Source organism: Lemur catta, chromosome 16 (genome assembly GCF_020740605.2).
Source record: "Lemur catta isolate mLemCat1 chromosome 16, mLemCat1.pri, whole genome shotgun sequence".
Taxonomy (NCBI): domain Eukaryota; kingdom Metazoa; phylum Chordata; class Mammalia; order Primates; family Lemuridae; genus Lemur; species Lemur catta.
In genome coordinates, this window is record NC_059143.1 from 9,146,726 (window position 1) to 9,170,273 (window position 23,548).

At 37.5% G+C, this 23,548-nt stretch overlaps 1 protein-coding gene across 7 annotated transcripts in view; it reads left to right on the top strand.

Moving 5' to 3' along the window:
- The window catches only part of L3MBTL4 (L3MBTL histone methyl-lysine binding protein 4), a 404,316-nt gene that overhangs the window by 40,994 nt on the left and 339,774 nt on the right, over positions 1-23,548 (top strand). For 6 of the 7 annotated variants that reach the window (XM_045527504.1, XM_045527503.1, XM_045527507.1 and 3 more), the window contains exon 2: positions 23,409-23,467. The gene's annotated coding sequence lies outside the window, so the exon portion shown is untranslated. Of the gene's footprint in view, positions 1-5,813; positions 5,853-23,408; positions 23,468-23,548 lie in introns of all 7 variants that reach the window. The other variant, XM_045527505.1, reaches the window with a different exon arrangement.

Here is a 23,548-nt window from a genome sequence, read left to right on the forward strand (position 1 = left end):
TAACACATTGCAGGCCATAGTTAAAAATCAGTAAGGATTGTTGCTCTTGCTCCTACTGCTGTTGTTTTTACGATGACTGGTATTGCTATAATCATCACCATGACCCAGTCCGCCTGTGCACTGTCATTCTTGAGAGTATCAAACATCTAACGTACGTGCAAGCAGTTAACCACACCCACTGACGTGCTCAGGTTTTATGATTTAATCACCATCTCAGTCTGGTGCCATTCTCTTCATTCTTCTTGTTCAAACTTTGATTTCCTAGTTTATCGCTTTATAACATTAAAGTGATAAATCCCTTTTCAGAATTAATTAGCTTTTTTAAAGTTTTTGAATGTTGTAATATGTAAGATCTTAGAAAAGTGAAAATCTCTAGAATAGAGGAGTGACTGATTTAATCTTCTGTCTCACCTGGCTTTCTTAACATCCTCCTCCTAGAGTTCTATTTCTATGTTAAGTGTTGTATTCATGAGACAGAGAATTACCTTTTTCTTGCCCAATTGTCATTAGTACGTCATGTGGTGGTGTGAGTCATCAACTCATGCTTAATTAATTATGAAGCACAAAGAGAAGAGAAAAAGGGAAGACTGTGAGCTCCCCGTCCACACAGCCTTTAAACCGTGGTGTCTGCTGCCCTGTGCTGCCCGCACCTGTGGGAAACGTGAACAGTGAGACGCAGGGAAGGTGCAGGCTCTTTGACCGAAAACCAATCTGTAAACACTCACAGGTCTCCTGTTTTATAGGGGTCTGCTTTGGTTGTGTAGTGCTTCAACACAATGTTGGCGTCTCTGACTCTCTGGGAATTTTTTCAGAGATTAAAATTGTTTCATTGTTAAATTTCCCTCAGAAACCCCTAGAACAAACAACTTATTTAGAATGCTTTAGAAAAATAATTTTTTTCTACTTTGTGTACTTTCTATTATAGCATAACCCTCTTCTTCTAAACAGTTATCTATATGCAAATGAAAAAAAATGTTTAGTGAAAATTTATTTCAGCCATTTGCTCAGGAATATACCAAGTAATTGTGTGAAGTCATGATGTGTTATTAAATGTTAATCCAAGAATTAAAAATGCTACCTAATTTTATACTTTTAAATAATTTCTAGATGTTGAATGTCTTAAATGAGTGAGTTTATGTTGTAGGTGTGGGCTATGAAAGTAACTGGCACAAAATGAAAACGTTAGATTTTAATCAGTAAATACTGTATGAAAAGACCAAAGTGGTGTTCTTCGCAGGACATTTTCATAACCTGAAATCCTGCCAGGACTCTCAGCTGGAATATGTAACAAGACAGAAATAAAAATGGCAAGTTCACCCACTCGGTCCTCGTCCTCCCAGTGCTCATGCATTTGCACGGGGCTCTCCTGTGGGGCCCCAGGCCACACTCCGCTCATCCCTCTCTCTCCACTGGTCACCGGTCACCTTGCTTCTGGGGATCGGCCTCTCATCTGCTTGCTCTGTGCACAAAGTGTAACCTGTGTATTTGAAGAGCCAAGTCTTCTGAATGTAAACATTATAAACTTACATGCATGGACTTTCTGAACCTTGTGCCAGGTCAGTTCCTACAAGGTCTTGAGTTGGGTTGAGGAGCACAGGAGGCTGGGCTGGGAAACTGGACTAGGTGGCACGAGGAGAGTTGTTACCTTCTTGTCCTTAAGCCTCAGACTTTTGCTACAGACTTCTTCCTTTTTGGGTGACTCTTCCTTTAATATTCTATTTTAAAGCTTTGTGGAGTTTTGGAGGAATGCTTTAAAGTGTGGCAACATTGACCATTTCTTTCCTTTTCAGAGAGGACTTTTCACTAGGCAGGGGGACAAGGTGCAGGACTCCTTGCAGGGGGCTCGGCCCAGGGTTCTAGCCCTGAGCCTGTTGTCAGCAAGCTGTGGACCTTGTCTCTCATCGGTTTGGGCTTTAGTTTCTCTATCTGAAAATCGAGGGTTGGATTGACTTGTATCAGTATTTCAAAAACTGTTTTTCCAGCAATCACAAGTTCATTTAATAGGTGCTCTTAGAAAAGTGTAAGTTAGAGCTGGAAGAAGTCCTAGAGGTCATTTTCTAGGGTAGTCTAAGCCACTGATTTTACAGACGAGGTTGTGAACTCCCAGTGAAGTACTTAATTTATAGTAAGCTGCATAATTTATAGTGAGCTTATTTTCTCTACCTTGATGGAGGGAAAGGTAGGTGAGGCTGTGACTAGATCAGGTACCTTTCCTGAAGTTCGCTCTGCTGTATCTTTATCTGTCCACGGCTTGGTTGAGGACATTTTCTAGTGGCTTCAGTTTTGTGTCCTTACAGGGAACTGAAAGAGAATAGTGAGGTAATGAGATTATGTTCTGAACTTTGAAGCACTAAATGAAGTCAGGCCAAAGATAAAGCTTTCAATGGATGCATGCATGAGTAATTCCATTTTGATGGTTGTATCACAATTTATGCTTCTTACATAATCTGCAAGGCTTAGGCAACTGATTTATCCATCAAGTGACCAGAAAATCCTGCCATTCTCTGTCCTATACACATGTGGTTTGACTTTTGTATAATGATTTTTTTTTGAAAAGTCCTGATTGTGATAATTTGGGCCCAGTAGTCGAGGGGAATTTTCGCAATTGCATCTGTGTATGTGGCATTTTGATAAGGGCAATTTGAAACCAGGCAATCAGCATTTGGAGAACACCTGCATTCCTATTAAGAAGAAGAGCAATCTCTTTTCTCTCAAATCTTCACTACCTGGAATTAGAATAGACCATTGGTAAGAGGTGATAGGGGTGGCTGGTGTTATAGAAAAGATACAAAAATTAAATTAGCTGCAGATTGGAAAGAAGGTACTAGTTATCTCAGTGTTCGGGATTTTTTTTTTGGTATTTTTACATATTACTAAATTTTCTTTTATGAAGTTCCATACAATAAAGACTTAGGAATTTTACATAATGTTTCCAGGTTTGATGAGAAAGTATCCAAGAAAATACACAGTAGTATCAAAGACTCCAGCCTGTCATCACCATTTCTTTTTAAGATAAATTGGGTTTCTTAATTACTTTTTTGGAATAGACTTTAGCAGGCTGAAACAAGGTTTCAAGTGGAAACTAACTTGATAAGATATCAATGCTTTGGATGAGGGAGAGCAAAAGCCAAATATAGTCATGTGCTGCACAATGATGTTTCGATCAGCAATTGGCCACATATGTGGTGGTGGCCCCATGAGATTATAATGGAGCTGAAAACTCCCTTTTCATCACTCACATGTTTGTGGTGATGCTGGTATAAACAAACTTACTTTATAAGCTTTATAAAGTAAAAAAGTTACAGTAAGTTTAGGTTAATTTATTATTGAAGAAACAAAAATATTTTTTAATAAATTTAGTGTAGCCTAAGTATCCAGTGTCTACACAGTCCACAGTAGTGCACAGTAACGTCCTAGACCTTCACACTCACTCACCACTCACTGATTCATTCAGAGCAACTCCCAGTCCTGGAAGCTCTTTCATGGTACGTGCCCTACACAGGTGTACCATTTTTTTTTATCTTTTATACTGTGTTTTTACTGTACCTTTTTTATGTTTAGATGTGTTCTGATACACAAATACTTACCATTGTGTTCCAGTTGCCTACAGTATTCAGTACAGTAACAACATGCTGTACAGGCCGCACCATACAGCCTGGGTGTGTGGTGGGCTGGATCGTCTAGGTTTTTGTAAATATATGCTGTGATGTTGGCACAACAACGAAGTTGCCCAACGACATGTGTCTCAGAACGTATCCTGCCATTAAGTGATGTATGACTGTATGTTTATAATGATCCAGAAAATCAGGGAAAAATCTGTATATGACGAGGATGCACACATGAATATTTAAGTTGTTGTACTTAGAGGGTTTGGCAGAATGCTGGCGTCCGTTGCGTTGAGTGCCATCTCCTTCCTGAGGCTTGGCCTGCGGCTTTGCCGTGAGTGGGAGCCGTGCCCTCTGCTTCCCCAAGGCATTCTTGGGTGTGTAAATGTCATCTTGTACCAGGTCCTGGCAAACACAGAGATGCTAGAGAATAGACCAGAATTATTTTTGCTGTTAAAATGTATAGACACAGAAAGGTCAGGTGACTCAGGACTTTTGTTAGTATCTAGAAAGAGAGCTTAGAGTAGACAGTGTGACATTCAGGGCTTTGTTTTTGAGGGCTGTGACCCAGTGACACCTTCGTGGAGGAGCCTTGGAGGTCTCAAGCCTGCTGCTGAGGTAGCCCTTGGTGGTGGTCTCCTAGAAATGGAAGTGCCCAACCCCACTGGGTTGTTCCCACACACATACTGGGGAGTCATTTTTCATGCACACAGTACTACAGTGAGAACTCATTACTTTGTTCTTTATACGTGTGGATTAGAAAGTAATTCAAATGAGAAATGAGGATAAAACGCGGTGCCCAGTTTTATCCTTACCCAGTACACTGTTTAGTCATAAATCATGCCAGTTAATGTATTTTCAGTATTTCAGGAGGCTGATACCTAAAACTGATAGATTGTAAGTCACCGGGCAGAACTTACTGAAGCTATCCCTGTGTCCTTTAATGTAATGATAATTCTTTAGAACAGTTCCATCCAGTTTTTTCCAGGTGGTGGATTGTTCACTGGAAGCATCTTTGCAATAGTCGTCTTTTTGGTTTGAGTTCTGAAGCACTTTGTGGACAAAATGGAAGCAGGTTACTACTATTATCCAGTATTTTAACTTTTAGGCTTTTCCTCTTTAAAAAAAAAAAAACCAAGAAATACTTTGCTTTACAATAGAATTATTGAAAACATTTCAAATGAATAAAGAGTTAATTTATTTAAAAATCTTTCAAGAAACATGCTTAGTGTGTTCTTGACAGAATTCATATTAAAAACATAGCACTCCTACTTTTATGCCTTTTATTTAATCACATCTGCTTAACTAAAGTCCATAGAAATCTTGCCTCATCATGCATAATATAAAAATTCTGTAGTAAAAGTGCTTATTGAAAATGATGAGTAGAAGACATATGTGATTAATAGCAAATAAATATGCATAGTGTTTTTTTTGCTTTAACCTTGGTCTTTTGAAGCTGTGGTTTTAGTGCTACCTCCTGAACAGTCAGTTTTGCGGATTTGGATCATGCTATGAGTTATGTGAGGGGCAGCAAGCCATTCTATTTTCCATCATAGTTTTTCAAGTATGTGTTTGATAGAGACAGAATATGTGGAAAGCTCATGAAACAGAATGTGCCCTTTTAAAAAAACACTGTGCTAACTTGCATTTATTTGTGGTAAGTTATAATTTACATATGTTTAGTTCAGTTTATTGAAAAACTATAATTTTGTTCATTTAGTTTATTCTAGAAGGTCACAGGAGGTATATTTGGCTCTTAAAATAAGAATTTATATAAACTGTGTATGATATTTAACTGTTTTTTTGGAAGATACAAAGAACAATTTAGGAGAAAATGGAAACTAAGAAGGAAAATATTTTTGAGTTTAAAGTTCCTGAAGCAGTCTGTTTGCAGTGTCTTTCAGCGTTGAGACTGGCGGCTGTACCTCTTTTGCTGTAAGGTCTCAGCACACAGGAAAGGCCATGAACAAATGGAGAATCGTGTAGCCATGGTCTGGCTTCCCTGTGTATTTCCCTGCAGAAGTGAGGCCACTGCCTCTATCCTATCCTCGAGGACGTCTGGTTGCAAGGTTTTCTGGCCTCTGCCTTGGGGAGGGCACAACTCCTAATGCGGGCGATGATCTATTAATAGATGTTAAGGAGCCACAAATGACAAATGGTCACAATAGAGTTTGTACTAATTTCATCAACCAGTTTTTTTCCTTCCAGATCAGAAGATATTAATAGAGCATGTGATATGGAAGTCTGGTGTGTACACTTTTTTCCTTTATGGTTGTTACCTTACTGTGTATTTCTTAAGTAATAGTTACCTAAGGCCATGAAGATATTTGCTGGTTTGGCTTTTTCTAAAAGCTTTGTTGTTTTACCTTTTACATTCAGATCTGCAATACATGTGGACTTCCTTTTGGTGTACAGGTCGGGTAGAGATTGAGATTCTTTTTACACCATATAGACATCCACTGTCCCCAGCACTATTCATTAACGACCATCTTTTTCCTTTGTATGCCCATTGCATTTCCTTATTTAAAATTGTGTCATCTTTGTCATAAATTATGTGTCTGTTTCTGAACTGTCTAATCTGTTCCAGTGGTGCCTGTTTATTTTTATGTTGGCATTATGCTGCTATAATTATTGCAGCTTTGTAAAATCTTGATATCTGGTAGTGTAAGCCATCTAGATTTGTTCTTCTTATTCCTGGCCCTTTGTATGTCCATATAAATGTTAGGATCAGTTTATTAATTTCTTTAAAAATACATTTATTAGGATTTTTATTAGATTGTATTGAATCAATTGATTGCTTCAGGGAGAATTGTTATCTTTGTAATATCAAATCTTCCAGCCCATGCATATGGTGTATTTTTTCATTTATTTGGGTGTTTGAAAATTTTTCTGAATAATGTTCAGTAGTTTTCAGGATAGAGGGCTCATTCATCTTTTGTTAGATTTAGTATTAGATTTTTAATTTTAATTAATGCTATTGTAAATGTCATTTTTGAATTTTATTTTTCGTTGCTAATACATAGAAACAAAATTGACTTTTTCTATTGACCTTGTATGTAGCAATCTTGGTAAATTCACTTATTTCTAGTAGTTAGTTGATTTTCTTGGATTTTTTGTGTTTGGAATCACTAATAATGAGAGTTTTCTTTTCTTCCTTTCCAATCCTTATGCTTTTTTTTTTTCCTTTTTCATGCATCATTACACTGGTTTGGACATCTAGTATAATATTGATAGAAGTAATGATAGTGGAATCCATATCTTGTTTTCTGTCTCAGGAGAAAAGCTTTCAATAATTCACCATTATGTATGATGTTTGAGTGTCTATCTATTATAGATATTCTTTATCACAATTAGACAGTTCCTTTCTGTTTTTTTTAACTCACCACTAAACAAACGAGGATCTATTTTTGTTTAATAACAACAGTATGTTCTTAAAAAAAGTCATGAATTGGTGTTATGTCAGTTGCTTTTTTTTGTATCTGTTGAAATAATCATGTCATTTCTTCCCACTTTTTAATTAATTAATTAATTTTTAGAACACTTTATCAAGGCATGATTGACATATACAAAGTTACACATATTTAATGTAGACATCTTGATGAGTTTGGGGGTAAATGTATACCCATGAAACCGTCACCACTGTCAAGGCTATAAGCATATCCATCACCTCCCCAAATTTCCTCCTACCCTCTTTGTTATTATTGTAGTGTTTTTTAATTTTTTGGGGGGTAAGAACACTGAACATAAGATCTACCCTCTTGAGGACTGCTTGAGCCCCATGAGTTTGAGACCAACCTGGGCAACACAGTGAGACCTTGTTTCTACAAAAAATTAAAAAATTAGCTGGGCATGGTGGCAGGTGCCTGTAGTCCCAGCTACATGCAGAGCTGAGGTGAGAGGATCACTTGAGCCCAGGAGTTTGAGGTTGCAGTGAGCTATGATTGAGCCATTGCACTCCAGCCTAGGTGACGGAGCAAGACCTTATCTCTTAAAGAAAAAAAGGCTCTATCCTCTTAACAAATTTTAAGTATACAATACAGTAAGTATTGTTAGCTCTAGGCATTATGCTGTATAGTAGATCTCTCTAGCACTTACTTACCTTGCATAACTGAAACTTTGTACCCTTTAACCATAACCTCCCTATTTCCCCCTTTTGCCAGCCCCTGGCAGCCATCATTTATAGTCTGCTTCTATGAATTTAAATATTTTAGATCCCACATATAAATGAGATCATACAGGATTTGTCTTTCTGTGTCTGGCTTATTCCACTTTACATAATGCCCCCCAGATCCATCCATGTTGTTGCAAATGGCAAGACTTCCTTATTTTTAAAGGCTGAATAGTACTCTGTTGTATGTATATAGCACATTTTCTTTATCCATTCATCTGTCAGTGGACATTTAGGTTGTTTCCATATTTTGACTATTATGTATAATGCTAAAGTGAACATGAGCACGAGCATATCTCTTCAGATCTCGATTTCAGTTCCTTTAGATATGTATCCAGATGTGGGATTGCTGGATCATATGGTAGTCATATAGTTAGTATTTTGAGGAATACCTGTAGTGTTTTTCATAGTGGCTGTACCAATTTACATTTCCACTAAGTGCACAAGGGATCCCTTTTCCCCATATGCTTGCCAATACTTATTTATTTGTTTATTTTTTTGACATGATATCTATCCTAACGGGTGTGAGGTGATGTCTCATTGTGGCTTGGATTTGCAAACCCTGATGACTAGTGATGTTGAGCACCTTTTCCTATACATTTTTCTCTTTGTCTGTTTTATATTAGCACTCTTACTATGATATGCCTAGATGTGGATTTCTTCAGTTATCTTAGCTCAAGTTCATAGAACTTCTTTTACTTAACTTTTTATTGAACTTAAATATATATATATACACACACAAAGTACATAGGACATACATGTTCAGCTGAGTGAATTTTTATGAAGTAAACAAATTATGTATCTGGCAAATATGTTAAGAAACAATTTCTGAAGTGATGGGCCTTGCTAAGAAAAAAAAAAAAGAAAGAAACAGAACATTACCAGGACCTTAGAAGTCCTTTTTTATATTGCCTTCCAGGTACTATTTTCTAAAGGTAACAACTATCTTGACTTCCCATGCTTTAGGTTAGTTTTGCTTATTATTGAACTTGACATCAGTGAACATTTTGTTATTAGAAGTATACTATGAAAATTCTAGTATGTGTCTTATGTTTAATGTTTTTATGCATTTCTGTTCTAGGAATTTTCTTGAAGTCTGTAGCTTGATGTTTTTCATCAGTTTTAGGACATTTTTGGCAATTTCTCTTCAAACATTGGTTATCACTAGTTCTCTCACTTTTTTCCTTTTTTGGGACTTAAGTTACATTTTGCATCTTTTCACTCTGACCTATATATGTTTTATGATATTTTTCTGTGCTTTTCATTCTTCCTCTCTGTTCAGGTGGGATATTTTCTACTGACTTTTTATTCAGATTACTGCAATATCAATCTGCTGTTAAACCAATCTAATGAGTTTCAGACATTATGTTGTATACTTCTAGAATTTCCATTTGGTTCTTTTTATATGTTCCAAATATCTGGTGAAAACATCTGCCTTTCACCTATTTTCACATTTTTCCCTTAATTATCTTGAACATATTAATCAGAATTATTTAAAAGTCTCTGATGTTAACTCCAATATCTCTATCACCTATGGGTCTATTCTAGTTTTAGGTCATACTATCTTATCTCTTATTATGCCTAGTAATTTTTGATTTAATGCGAGATATTGTGTATAAAAGTTATAGAGGGTATAAATTGATATTATCTTCCTCTAGAGAGGGTTCATTCTTTCCTCTGCAAGGCAGATACATCGGGGGGTTGATCACCCTTAATCTAGCTGAGGTGAAGCTGGGTTACAGTTTCTATAAGCCCCCCCAGTCCATCTCTGGTTGGTGCCTGTTCCTCAGAAATCCCCCTCCAGAAATTTAACTGAAAATCTGTTGGGTTCACCTCCTCTCCTTGTTGAATCTTCAGTTCTGGTCTTTGTCTTCACAGTGCTATGAGACTAGAAAAAAACTCTACTCTGCTTTATAGGTGCTTATGGCTTAGCTTTTTTGCCTTTCACCTTGCTAAATGTCAAAGTAAAACTGGTCTCGTGTTTGAGAGCCTTCAAGATTCTAGTTTTGACCCTCTAGCCTCAAACATCATGTGAGCTTCACCGTGGTCCTTTACCTGTGCAAATACAATAGGGAGATGTTTCTGCAGATCAACAGCTTACTCTCTGACGTTCAGTTTTTTGTTTTTACTTTTTAAGTTAATCTTATTCCTTCTAGTTCTTATTACTTTCACAGCCCTCTGATGCCTTTATCAGTTTAGTATTTTATTTGGTTTTTGTCATTTGGAGAAGTATTGATCTGCCATAAAATACTGCATTCTACTCAGATGCCCTCAACAAATGTCTTTTTTTTTTTTTTTTATAAAATTGAATGGCTTTTAGAAGCAAATAACATTACAGGTCTGGTCTGTGACTACTTGTGATCTTTAATTTAAGCCTTTAACTGCTATATTTGATTTAATAAGTGAATTAAAAGTATTAGGAATTAAGGAGTGACTGTATTTGGCCATTGGAAGAATAACTCAAATTTGGTAAGTGATCTTTAAGGCATAGCCTTAGAGCAAAGGGGCATACGTTATTTTTAGTTTGCAAATTCCTATTGATTTTAGACAGTCGTGACACTCTAATACGCATATAATTAGTGTGCTGTGAGAGCGTATTATTTTTATCTCTAAAAGAGCGATTGATTTCTGAGAGCCTTGATACCTTAGAAAGACAGACTGTGGAGAGACAAAGGTAAAACATTAATGGCTCAGGAGAGGTCTTAGTACCTTCTTTTTATAGTGTTGCTGGAGTTATATTTTCCTTTTAGTGACTCTGGCCATATACAAAGGGGACATTTCAGAAACAAATTTAATTGTCTTATTTAAACTGAGACACAGATTTGGCAGAGCAAATATAAAAAGATAAAATTGTCAATCTCAAGTTAAAATTACACGGGCAATATGGTAAGGAAGTCAGCTCATATCTTTTTGGGAATCACAAAGAAATTTCCTTATCCCAAAACAAACCATACCTTCCACAAACCCCCAAATATCAAATATTAATGTCAAGCAGTACACTAAACTTGTTGTTTTAGTGACTCTGGCCACATACAAAGTATACATTTGCTATGTATGACTTCCTTATAGAAATTACTGCATTTCCTCTAATGCACTATTGCTTCTAAGTGCTCCATTATTTTAAGGACCACTAGTAAGAAAAAGCAATGCCAATTAAACAATCACATTATGTTTTCTTATTACTAAGAATGTGTATTTTTTTAAAGAATGCATACTTTTTAAAATGAGTGTTTTTAGTTGTCACTCTTGAACATAGTAAAGAAGATGGGTTTTTCTAAAACTTTGTCACCTTCTGAGTCTGAGTACTGAATCACTTTTGACTCAGTCATTACTGTCTGTGTTTTCTTACACAGTATCAACCTCTGTGCCCTCTGGGCTGTTAATATTGAATCATTTCTTAAAAGAGTGCTTTAATATCGTCTCTGGGATTTTCATCCAGGCTGTTGGCATGCATTCTGCACATTTTGATGGTATCATCAACGACGAGGACTCCTATTCCTTTTTCAGATAGTCTGCAAATGTTTTGTTGACTGAAGCATTAAAGAGTTACAGATGTTCTGTCAAGCTGCCAGGAAGCACAGCAAAATCTTTGCTTGGGCAGGCAGTGATATAGTTACATAAGAACTGCTACCTGGTTGGCAGCACTGCAAGACCATCCTGATTTAACACGTGCTAAAATGTACAAAATGTGTTTTGTTATCAATCAGACATGGCATACTTTGGAAGACACTATGACTGCTTAGTGTCTGGCTACTTTATGCATGATGTATTCTGTATTTCCAGCCACAGATATGTGTGTCTTCTTTAAGACAGAATGGAGAGAAAGGATGAGTTTAGTGTACTACTTGACATTAATATTTGATACTCAGGGCTTATGAGGAAGATCACTGTAACATTATTGAGTGACTAGCAACATAAAGAGGCACAAGAGACCTTGAGAGTGGATGACAGAAAAAAGATGTCTTGTTTCCATAGATTTGCCTGGGAGATTTCTGTAGTCATGTCATATAGCCAGGGTTATGCTTCCAGTTACATAAACACATATGTGAGCATCTTTCCCCACCCTCCCCACATCCTCCCCCTACATGCTAATCTTTTATTCATAAACAAGTAGGTGCTTTTTTTTTCTCCAAAATCTTAACTCCTTTTGCCTCTACATCTTCCAAAAGCCATTCATTATCATTGATTACTGCTTTTAAAGCTTTAATTGATACTTTCATTTTGTGGCATCTCTTAATTTTCCTAAAATTCTAAATGTCATATTATCTTACATTTTAATTAATTAAAAATCATTTTGTTTTAAATTATTATTTATAAGTTTGTGATGTCCTTTGAGGTGGTTGGAGAAGTTCTAAGGTATTACCAAATGCAAATTGGATTCACAAAGTAGGATATATTAATATTAATAGTTAACGAGTTCGAGTAATGTTGGGATTACAAACCAAATATTTTTCAGTGTTTTAAATTGGGGAACTATTTAGAGAGCATCTATTCACTTGCTGTTGAGGCTGCAACTACTGCTGCTTCCTAGCTTCCAAAATTTTTATCAGTATGGACTCTTAGTTGAGAAGGACAGAAATGCAACTCAAACTGGCTTAACCAGAAAAGGGAAGTTATTCGCTCATAAAAACTAAGAAGTCCTGGGATGGTGTTGGATCATTTATGGTTGGATCCAGGGGCTCATCACTCTTGACGTTTAGCTTCACCGTCCTCTATGTTGTCTTTGGTCTGAGTGAATCTCTTTTACTTAGCGGCCTCTGCAGATCCAGTCTTACATTCTACTAACCTGACAGTCCAGGAGAAAGGTTCTTTGTTTAATATTTCTGAATTGAATTGAATATTTCTGAATAGAATTGAATCTCTTTGGTTTTGTTCAGGTTACATATCTATCTCTGACCCAATTACTGTGGCCAAGAGTGTAGATTTTATTGAATTGGCCTTTCTGGGTTACCTGCCTACCCTGGAGTGAAGCTCTCCAAAGTAAAAATCAAATAGCTGGACAAAGAAGGAGGGTGTTTTGCTGGCTAAACCAATATATTCTCCTTCCTGGCACTATAAGCAGAGGCCCAGTGGTTTTCAGAACATGTGACTTATTTGGGATGTCTAAACCAAGAGGGGGAAAGTAAAAACTATGGTAGTGAACCTGAAATTAGATTGAGGAAAATAGATCCTTAACCTCAGCTCAGAGTCCCATAGGTTTGTAGGGCAACATTATTTCCCTGCTTCAAAATTATGTCGGTCCAAGTGTGAAAGGTGAGAAGCTGATGACACAATGGGAGGCAGAATGTCAAGGTGGGAAGAGTCCTTGCCTGGGAGTCAGGGGTCCCATGTGCTGCTTTCAGCTCTGAGAACACAGGCCAGTTATTTTTCTGTGGGATTAGTAGCTCCTGGCCGACAAGACCATGCTGGATTTTGTTCTTTGAACATTTTCTCTCTTTATTTTTTTTCAGTCTCTCTTTCTAAATCTACTGTTTCTGGCATTTCCCCTTTTTAATAGTCCAGTTCAGTTATGTAATGCAAATAATTTTGTTATATTTTTCCAATGTTTCTTTTTCCCTCTGCATCTGCTCCACTAACATCTTGACCAGAGTTACTTACCTGCTTTGCATTTCTGTAGCCGCCTGTGTACTGTGTGGCACAAAGTGGAGGGCAGTTACATATAGACATGTAGATTTAAAATTTATTTTTATGCTTAGTAACTGCAAAAAGATTTTTCTAGTTGGAGAGAAGAATTATAAGGCTAACAGAAGAAACTAGATCTGCTGCACAGAAATGAAGAAACTTGAGTTTGCTTTATTGTCATATAAAATTATATAATACAAGTTTTAAAAGTATTTTCAGAATTATACATATTGTGGGTAGAATCATGGCCCTCAAAGATGTCCATATACCAATCCCTAGAGCCTGTGAGTATGTTATGTTACATGGCAAGGTGGAAGTTAAGGTTCCCAATGTAATTAAGGTTGCTAATCAGCTGGCCTTAAGATAGGGGGTTATCCTGGATTGTTCAGGTTTATCTCCGTGTAATCACATTGTTTCTTTAAATGTGGAAGAGGGATGAAGAAGAATCAGTGTAAGGGTGATATGTTCTGAGAAGAAGTGACCAGCCACTGCTGGCTTTGAAGATGGAGGAAGGGGCTGCGAGCCAAGGGATGTTGGCAGCCTCCAGGTGCTGGAAAAGGCAAGGGGGGGATGTGTTCTCTCCTTGAGTCTCCAGAAAGGAACATAGCCCTGTTGACACCTTGATGTTAGCCTAGTGGGACTTATTTAGGACTTTTGACTTCCATAACTGTAAGATAATAAATTTGTGTTGTTTTAAGCCACCAAGTTTGTGGTAATTTTTTACAACAGCAATAGGAAAGTAATTCACACATTCACACATGTATAATTTGGAAATTCCACTCTTAGGTATGGACCTAACAGAAACGTGCTGAATGTACATTTCAGCAGAAGAAATAGAATAGAATGTTCAGGTAGCACTATTTATAGTACCCTAAACCTGGAAATTATCCAAATGCCCATGAACAGCAAAGCAGGTTAATGTGTTTTACACACTGCAATATTATACAGCAGCAAGTGAACTATCTACATCTGCGTGGAACAGTGTGGATGACAGTCACAACCATGATGTTAGCAAAGAAATCAGACCCCCCCAAAAGAAAAAAACCAGTGCATACTGTTACGGTTTGAATGGTTGTCCCCTCTGAAAACCCATGTTGACACTTAGTCCGCAATGTGGCAGTATTGAGAGGTGGGACCTTTAAAAGGTGAGAGCCCTCATGAGTGGATTAATCTGTTCACCTATGAGAGGGTAGTAGGAGAGTGGAGTCATGGGTGAATGGATTGTCATGAGAGTGGGACTGGTGGCTTTACAAGAAGAAGAGAGACATGAGCCAACACACTTAGCCTGCTTGCCATGTGATGCCCTGTGCCGTTTTGGGACCCTGCAGGGAGTCCCCACCAGCAAGAAGGCCCTCACCAGATGGGGCTCCTCAACCTTGGCTGTCTCAGCCTCCATAATCATACGAAACAAATTCCTTTTCTTTCTAAATTGCCCAGGCTCACATATTGTTATAAACAACAGAAAGTGGAATAAGACACATACTGCATCGTTCTGTTTATGTAGTGCATAAAAAGAGACAGAAGTAATCTCTTGTGTTAGAAATTGGGGTAACCATCAAGATTCTCCTTGTCTGAGGTAGGGACAGAAAGGGGGCATGCTCTCAGTGCTCTGCTTCTTGATCTGGGTGCTAGTTCCATGTGTTCAGTGGGTGCAAATGTATTGAGCTGGATACTAACCTTTTATGCTTTTTTCTACATGCATGTTACACTTAAATTTTTAAAAAGAGCACATTCCCAAACATTGTCTCATTTTTCACGAGAGCTCTGCAGTCTATTCCATGTGGTGAGGCTTTAGGAGGCTGTGATTTGCCTTGGTCTCATGGCCAGTAAGGTGGAGAGTCAGATCCAGAACTTGTGATTGGATGACTTCCCCTCCTCCAGTCTGACTTGCCTGTCATTGTATCAGATTAGAGAAAGTTTCTGTAGTACCAGTTTTGGATTCGCCTAATGGAAATTCTAACTAATAGAATTTACAAAGATCTAATGCTATCTTGAAATGCTTGTAGTAGAAACAGCTCTAGTAATAAAGGAGTTTGATTTTGTTTCTGCAAATACTGTGTTTTCATGTCATTTAATGTAGTGTGTCATTTTAGGAAGTAGTACCAGTTGCTGTGATTCAAGTGCCAGTATATTAAAGATATTCCTGGAAGGCAATTTATTTGAACAATGCTTAGTGTTGTGATATTAGGAACATTCAATTTTGGCAAGGCTTCAAAGTGGCATTTGTTGGAAAATCTGTCGTAATGAGTGTAGTCTGTCCTTCTCAAGAAAGTATGAAGTGGTCTCTTGTTTAAATATTAGATTTTAGTTCTATCTCTGCCACGTGAGCTTAGGCATGACATTTATTTACACACTTTCCCATGGACAGTCAAAACTATATGTTAATGTTACTCCTATTCCATGCTTTGCCTCTAAGTTGTAGCTGGGGGCAACAGCAACATGCTTTTAGATATGCAGTCATTAGGTAGGGGGTAAAGTTTTGGAGTTAGACAAATTCCAGCTTTGCTTTAACTGGTGATGTCACCTTGAGCTACTTCAGTGTAAAAGGGCTGTTAGATGGCTGCCACCACATGCTTGGTACACGGTAAGAGCTTACTTAATAAATGGAGTTGCAAGGATGATAATAGTTTGGATTTGTTAAGTGTCCTGGTTGAGTTTTAAGGTTCTGAGCCGATGATTGATATTAAGGGAGTACGTAACTTCATTACTTGATGATAATATTCATGGGCAAATGAAACCCTTAAAGAAGTAAATATGAGGACATAAAAAATTCCTTCGGTAAAACTAACCCTAATGTCAAAATTTTATTATAAATATTTGAAATATGCCATGACATATAGAGGATAAATATGAAAATATTACTCTAGGCTGGCCATCCAGGTTTAATAGTCTCAGTACTTTGCCATATTTGCTTACAATTTTTAAAAGAAAGCATTATAATTACACTTGAAGTCTCCTGTTCCCAAACCTATTTATCTGCATCCCTCCTGAGATGTAATTGCTATGCGGTATCATTCTCAGCCGTACTTTTATAGTTTGGCTTGATGTGTATGTATCTGTGAGCAAATATTGCATATATGGTATGTGTCATCCTGCACTTCGCTCTGTTTGTTCAAATGTATTTTATAGATTTATCTGTGATAGAATACTTATCAATCTAGCTCATTTAATTTAAATGCTGTATACTATTCCATTTTTGAATGTATCACAATTTATTTACCCATTTTCCTATTGATGAGTATTGGGGCATTACCATATTTTTCCTGTTACAGAAAATTCCACAATAAAAATTGTACGTTTTGCACATGTGCTAGAGTTTTTCTATATATCTAGAAACAGCTGCATCCTATGTATGCATAGTTTCAACCTGATTCAGCTTTATTATATATTCCCAAGTGCTTCATAAAGTAATTGTAGCAATTTACACTTCCTCAGCAATACGTGAGAGCTCCTTTCGCTTCACATTCTCTTTAGCACTTGGTTAACCTTACGTTTACCAGTTGTGTTCATGGATGTAAGAGGATGTTTACTTTTAATATGCATTTCCTTGATTTCTAGTGATAGTTTCTCTTCATGTGTTCATTATTTCTCTTTCTTCTGAGTGTAGCCTGTAAAAATAATATTACAATTGTTTTTCCCTGTGCATAACTGAAAGATCATGTACATAATTGCTACAGTTAAATCAAATGAGGGTCCATGCAAGGGGTAGATAATTAATGCACATACAATGCTTAATGTAGTCTGTCCTATAATAAGAACCAATTAATATTACGAATAATAATAAACTTATTATCAGTGGAACAGAACTTCTGACAGTATACCAGACAGCCATTCTATACTCCTCTTAAGATTGTACATCATGGCCGTGCAGTTGGATATGAAAAGTGTGCACAACTAGATAATGACATCTTATAGCCCAGAGTGGGAATTAGTCTTTCCTCCCCTGCTCAGCATCCATCTCTCTTGCTCATAGAATCCTGCTTTCCTTTTGGGTCCTCCAGGGGCCAGATCCTCCATTTCCCCATCTCCTGGTCCAAGAGTGCAGGAAGAAAACCTAGGCTTGGTCAATTGGATGCTCTTTCCCAGGACTTTGGCTCTAGAGAGAGAGAGACTATAGCAAGGAGGGAACAGATGGAGCAGTTAGTTCATTTATTGCAGGGGTGTTGGCAACAGAAGCAATGGGGCACCATGCTGATCAGGCCGGTCTAGCCATGAGATGTTTGCTCTGCCTTCTGTTTTCTTGATCCTTTGTTTCTGTCTGATCCTGCCACACATGTTAAATCTCTGACCTGGATATTCTCTAGAGGACACCTTTTTCCTTAAGAGAACTAGAGTCAGTTTTTCTTTTTGTGATTTCCATCTTTCATCCCTGCTAAGATTCATTCAGTGGAGGTGGAAATGCGGGGGTTCAGTTTATGCCCTCTGTCCATCGGGAGGCAGCAGGATGGAGGAGGCTGATGCCCCTGGTGCAGTCACAGACTCCTGCCTCCTTGAGAGCGTGTGATCTGTGAAGGTTGGTAGGAGCAGTGTGTGCTCCCACCTATCTGCCTCTTGCTAACTGCATACGGTACATGCTCACAAAGGGATCTGATAAGGCACTTTTTTTTCCAATTATTTGAGAAAAGCATCAAGCCTTGCTGAGAAAAGAGATTTCAAAGCAGTAGAAACAGACGATTCAGTTAGAAGAGAAAGTGCTCTGTCTATTCTTTTATCTGTATTGACTGTTCTTTCTTATGTTGAATAACTAGGGCACACCATTTCAGATGACTCAGAAAAACCTATAGTATTTTATATGTGCAAGGCAACATACATATTTCAATAGGTAAATTATGAAGCATAAAAAATACACCTATAAAGCCACCATGCAACTTAAGAATGAGAACATTATACCATTAATTTTCCTCACCACCTGCCATGCTAAAGTTTTTGTTTATCATTTTGTTGCTTCTTCAAAAAACTTTGCCACCTCTAAGGTACATATTGAGTGCTTTTGCTTGGTTTTGTATTTTTAAAAAGTAATATACAGTCTTTTGATTTGTTCAGTCAACATTAATGCTAATATTAATAGCATTATACATAGCATAACTGCATATGTAGTTGCAGTTGATTTATTTTCACTGTGTAATGTTATATTGTGTGGATATGCCACAATTTATTTTTTTTTCACAATCTTGTTTGGATTGTTTCCAGTTTTTTTCTCATTAACATGAGCTTATCTCCTAATGTAGTGTAATTGCAGAAGTGCTGGGGTCATGGTATTTGTTGGAATTATTGTCACTTTCAAGTTCATGCCAAACTGTTTTTCAGTGGTTGAGCTATTTAATTTTCTACCAGCAGAGTATGAGGGTTCCCATTGCTCCTGAACCTTGCCAACATCTAGTATTATCAGAGTTCTTAGTTTTTGACATTCTGATGGGGATGAATTTGTAGCTTGTTGTGGTTTCATTCTTTATTTCTCCGATTACTAATGAGACGGAGCAAGTTTTCATATATTTCTGTGTGAAATACATATTCAAAGTCCTGCCCTTTTTTCTGTGTGGTTTGTTTTATCTGTTTATTATTAGTATAAAAAATACTGCACCACAAGCTATAAGATTCAGTGTCTTAAAACAACACATATCTTTACTTTCACATTAGTAGAGGTTATTTGTGATTGGGCTAATCTAGTCTGGGCTTGACTGGTTTTGTAAAAGGCTTCAGGCTCAGGTATGCCCTATGTGTATTTGTTCTGAGGCCTCCGCTAATGGAGCAGAGACTAACTGAGGCATGCTATTTCAATGGTGGTTAATTGCAGTCACGTGAGGTCAAGGCAAGCTGTACACACACATTTTATGCATCAGCTTGCATTGCAGTTGCCATTGGCCAAAGCAAGTGATAGGCTGAGCCTGAGTTGAGTGCATTTGCTCCAGCATGGAGCCATGGCAAGACAGAGAGGATGCTGTTACGTGCAGCATCCTAGAAGCAGCTGAAATGTTCCTCCCTAGTGCATGTTGTTGGACATATTCCCCCTCCTGTGAGCAACCATGTTGCTCTGTAATGTTTTAATGACATGCATTACATTTCTTATTAATTTTTGTATGTTCCTTATCCATACAGTGCCATATGATTTAATGTTTAAACTGGGACATTTCTGGGAGTGAAAGGCTGTGCTATTAATACTTACGCCAGGCTGGGTGGCAGAAGGCAGACATACCTTGGGTTATCCAGGACATATGGCTACTGTGCTTATATCTCCCTTTATGGGGTGGCTGATGAATCATCTTCCTATTCCACAAAGTACCTGTGACTTTGTTGGTGATAATAGTGATGCATAAATACTTTTTAAAAGAGTTACCAATAGCACCTGGACATAGGCAGTGAATTATTTTTGTTATTTATAAATTCCTTTAATTTGAAGAATTAAAAATGCTTACCTGTTCTCTAAGAAGTAATCTAATTTGTCTCCTTAAGTAGGAGGTCAGTAAGACAAGTATTTGCAGTGTGCATACAGAGAATTCTACTGACTATGAAGGGAAATAAAACTGATTAAGAGGATTAATTTGAAAAATTAGTGCACTATTTCCAAATTTTCTACAGAAGTACAAATCATTCATATATATATTTATCTGTCTTTTTTTAAGTATAAAATACTATTTAGAAGCTCCTCTAATTAAAATCACTTAAAACCACCTTGTCTATGATAGTTAGCGCATGGGGTGTTATTATTACGAAGCCAAAGTACACTGGGGTACAATTTGGCCTTGTCCTCATCTGCCTTTACTTTCCCTAGATAATATGTTTCTTTAATGTATTTTATAATTTGACATTGTTCTTTCCTAACTCTAAAAACTTTATATTTCTTCAAAGCTCAGCAAGGAGGCATGTAGCTGATGTGACATTTGGGGTCCCCTGGGAGTAGGCCATGTATCATGGACAATCAGAATAATTGATACTATGTATTTTGATACTATGCCAAAGATAACAAGTTAAGTTTATGTCAAAAGGAGTATTTTATTTGGTTGGTTAGAATATATTCTGAGAATTGGCAGTCTAAGGGATTATGTAAAACCTCTCTGTACGTCTGTCTTTCTATGTGCCAGACTATCTAACTAGCTGTCATCCATTTATTTATCGTTTATCTCCTATGTATTATATCTGGTGGAATAGTATATTTGATTCTTCTTTTTCTGGCAGCAGAATCTTATATGGGTTGTTAGGTACTTTTTATATTTTTGCTTTATTATTTCTAAATCCAAAGGGAATTAAATTGTTACCAAATGGTATTTTGAAACTTCTCTTTGGTGTCAAAACTTTTGTTTTTGTCCATATATATAATAATATGAATTCAAACTTTCTTGCTGTTTTAAACCAACCACGTTACTGAGATAATTACCAGAGATTAGCAAGGCAGATCACTTTGATGGTGAGGAGAAAAACCTCAGTAGCCAGATGATTTCAGTCTGGCAAGCCGAGGGGCATTATGTGTGGCGAAAGGCAGGCCAGCCTTGGCAGTGCTTGTGTCTTATGCAACAACACTTTGCTGCAGGCATCAGGTCTAAGCTGTTCATTTGCATAGATGTTCAGAGTATCACCGGGAGCAAGGCATGATAAATTGTATTTACATTCTACAAAATGAATGTAATGTTATCGAATTTACTGGATAAGTGCCTATCTTAAGGACATAAATATCATCTGACTAGAAGCAAATGGATATGAGGAAGTAGGTTTTTTTGTTTGTTTTGTTTTTGTCTTTTGTTATTAAAGAAAAAGGGAAAGAAGTTTGAGAACTGTGCTCACTCTGGTCATTCAGCATTTTAAAAGACATATGTATGGATCAAGAACCAATATTCATTGGATTTAAAGGCTCTGAGGCTTCTTTATAATTCAGAGAGACATGTTTATGCAGTTCAGGTCAATAAACAATACTGAGAGTCTGCTGTGAACCAGGTACTATCTTGAGTCTAGACAGTGGACCATAACAATCAGTAATTCACAGTCCTTGTTGTCAGGATGCTTACAGCCTCATTATGGGAGTCATATCTGCATATAAAAATATAAAATATTAAGTGCTGTGGCAAAAATATGTACCAGTGCCATGGGGTGTAGGTAAGACACGCTTGGTCCATTGGGAGCAGGAGCAGGGCAAGGAATACTTTTCTGAAGGATGTGAATTCTCTTTTAGTTGAGTAACAGAGGATGAGTAAGAATCAGATGGGCTGAAAAAGGGAGGGGCAGGTGGTAGGGAAGGTATTCAGAGGCTGAGGGACCAGCAAAACTATGGGGCTGAGAAGCAGCAGGCATGTGGTGTGGCAAAGAACTATAAGACCTTTGGCTTGACAGGAACATAAAATTGGAGGTTAATAGGAGTAGAGGAAAAAGATAAATTGAAGAAATTTTTAGTCAATTAAAAACCAACAAAACCTGGTGACAGTACGTAGTGTGTGATATTAACATAAAGAATGAAGTGATGGTAACTCCTAGGTCTCTGGCTTAGGCAGTGTTAGAGCTGCCATTAGCCCAGACGGTGTCATTGTTTGAATTAGAAGAAGATGCATTTTCTTCTGGAATGATGTAACCCTGTGGCAGGGGCTCAGGGTAGATTTCAGCTTCCACTTGCCCCTATGCTTGGTGCTCTTGGGCAGTGCACAGTCTGAACAACTGTAAAAGGCAGCTGTGGGCAAGTGGGTGGCCAGTCGTCATCAGTGGAAATAGGAGGAGAGAGTAGAACTGAGAGGCAGTGAGGGGGGAAATGATGTGTTCGCTTTGGAACATGTTAAGTTTGTAGTATTTGGAGGGTCATTGTTCAGGTGGAAAAATCAATGAAGAAGTTGGATGTATAATCTTGAAGCACTGAGGACTATAGACAACTTAGGGCTACACATCTGATAAAGGACTGATAACTAGAATCTATTTAAAACTCAGGAAAATCAGCAAGAAAAAATCAAACAACCCTATCAAAAAGTGGGCAAAGGACATGAATAGAAATTTTTCAAAAGAAGACAGAAGAATGGCCAACAAACATATGAAAAAATGCTCAACATCTCTAATCATCAAGGAAATGCAAATCAAAACCACAATGAGATATCACTTAACTCCAGTGAGAATGGCCTTTATCAAAAAGTCCCATAACAATAAATGTTGGTGTGGATGTGGAGAGACAGGAACACTCATACACTGCTGGTGGGACTGCAAATTAGTGCAACCTCTGTGGAAAGCAATATAGAAATACCTTAAACAGATACAAGTAGACCTACCATTTGATCCAGCAATCCCATTATTGGGCATCTACCCAAAAGAACAAAAGACATTCTATAAAAAAGACATCTGCACCCGAATGTTTATAGCAGCACAGTTCACAGTTGCAAAGATGTGGAAATAACCCAAATGCCCATCAATACATGAGTGGATTAGTAAAATGTGGTATATGTATACCATGGAGTACTACTCAGCTATAAGAAATAATGGTGATATAGGACCTCTTGTATTTTCCTGGATAGAGCTGGAACCCATTCTACTAAGTGAAGTATCCCAAGAATGGAAAAATAAGCACTACATGTACTCGCCATCAAATTGGTTTCACTGATCATCACCTAAGAGCACATTTAGGAATAACACTAATTGGGTGTCGGGCAGATGTGGGGGGGGAGGGGATGGGTGTATACATACATAATGAGTATGAGGCGCACCGTCTGGGGGATGGACATGCTTGAAGCTCTGATTAGGGGGGTAAGGGGGGCAAGGGCAATATACATAACCTAAACTTTTGTACCCCCATAATATGCTGAAATAAAAAAAAAAGAAAAAAAATTGTGTTTCAATTGGTAAAATTACTCAAAGTGAATGACGTTTTGAATTATAGCTCCAGTGTTACTTGTATAGTACTGGTGGTTGGCTCTTCAAAACAGTTGAACTGCTTTACAAAAAACTCATTTCAAATAACTTTTCAAAGAATATCTACCACTGTTTATTAATATACAGAAGAGTGGTCATGATGAATTGGATTGGTGAAATTTTTTTCTTATCTTCTGTTTCAGATTGCTGTGCTATGCCTTGTGAGATTAAGACTTCGTACCAAGAGTACCTGTCAGACCATGTGAGTACAGAAACGAGACAGGGAGATTGCACTGACTCCTACTTGATTAGGTCTCAGCTAACCAGAAAAGCAAACATTTTG